Raw genomic sequence first — 1,648 nt, 5'->3', positions numbered from 1 at the left:
CTGCGCGTCCTGAAGCGGTTGATCAGCGCTGCAGCTCCCCCGACAACAATGTCCAGCAAAACATCAGAATAATCAAAAACCGGTGAAATATCGGGTGGTGTGTACTTCCGAATGTCCAGCAATTCGTCTCTGGTGAAACTGATTGCAGGAATATAACTAAAGACAGGACAAACTAACAAAAACATAAAAACAACTGCGGAGCACACCACGGAGGCAGCCATCAGCGTCGGCGCCATTTTACTAAAAGAACCGGGTTGACCGGGTACTCGGTACCACCGGTACTTAAAAAAACCTGGTACCGTAACGTTTTAATTTTTTTAGTACCGACTTGGTACCGAAGTACCGGGTCTTTTGACAACACTAGTAACAGACTACAATTTGTAATGTAAGAATTAAATATTACATTTTAAAATACTCAATCAGACTACAGTTACTTTTTGATTAAATACATGATTATATATTATTCACGAAATAGAAGTATATTATTCATCTATATATTTCATTTTGATAGATTATTTTAAAATTTATTTATTTTTAATTCAGTAATTTTTAAACATTTTTAAATTTACATTATTAGCTTTTCATCAACTCGTGAATCCCCTGCAGTTCATTTTTTATTATATGTAATATTTTATACATTTTCTTTTTTAGTATAGATTTTATAGTTCTACAGAATATAAAAATAAGCAAAAAAATAACAAATAATTACTGCTGTTCCTTCCCAGTTTGTTATAAGATTTTATATATATTGTTTCCAGTTTTTTATATAGAATATATTTTCTTATATGAATACAACCTTTTTATTCGTGATAAATGAGTTAGGTCAAAAGTAATCTAAAAGTAGTCCGAATACATTACTTAAAACTGATAAATTCCATTACTGACTACTTACTTTTACTTTTATCCCATGTAATTTGTAATTAGTAACAGACTACAGTTAGCCACAGTTCAAGCAGCAACGCGATCAACACTCAGACACTGAACTTTCATTTCTGAACACAGTACGCCCATAAAGAGCAAACAATCTCTTTTTATTCTCTTTGAAAATCCACTTGAAACCAGAGTCACGTAGCGCGCGATCTGCCCAGAGAGAGGGCGAACACTTCACAGGGCAGGAGGGCTCTTATTTCGGCACGTATGTGCGGCACCTTCAGAGCCGCGGCCCACAGCTGTTGTCATGGTATCGACCCCGGCAGCGCCGCTGAAGTGCTTCCACAAGCAGGCTGCTTTCATGAATCTTTACCTCAGCTTGGTGCGTTTGCAGGTTTTAGAGACCCGTGCAAATAATCACTAGCATGATGGAATCACTTCAGCTTATTTACTGAGCCGAGGCTCAGGGCTTCATGTTTGTCTGGGATCTTATTGACTAGCTGATATGCCACCCGGTGTGATATGGGTTTTGAAGCACAAATTATTATGCTACAGAGGTGCTTAGAGATGTGTAAGGGGAGGATTTTTTAGTATATGGCCCTTTAAGAACCACTCATTTAAACACTTCCTCAGAATTTGTGTCTTGTTTTCCAGCACAAATATCTAAACATCCTTAAATCAAGATGCATTTACTTGAGAAGCAAGATTACTTAAAATATGAAGTCTTGCTTTCAGAAAAATTGATCAAAATTAAGTGACTATGCTTATATCAAGAAAA

The sequence above is a fragment of the Sinocyclocheilus rhinocerous genome, unplaced genomic scaffold, assembly GCF_001515625.1.
Source record: "Sinocyclocheilus rhinocerous isolate Xijiao unplaced genomic scaffold, SAMN03320098_v1.1 scaffold1496, whole genome shotgun sequence".
NCBI lineage: Eukaryota > Metazoa > Chordata > Actinopteri > Cypriniformes > Cyprinidae > Sinocyclocheilus > Sinocyclocheilus rhinocerous.
Note: the sequence above shows the minus strand (reverse complement) of the source record.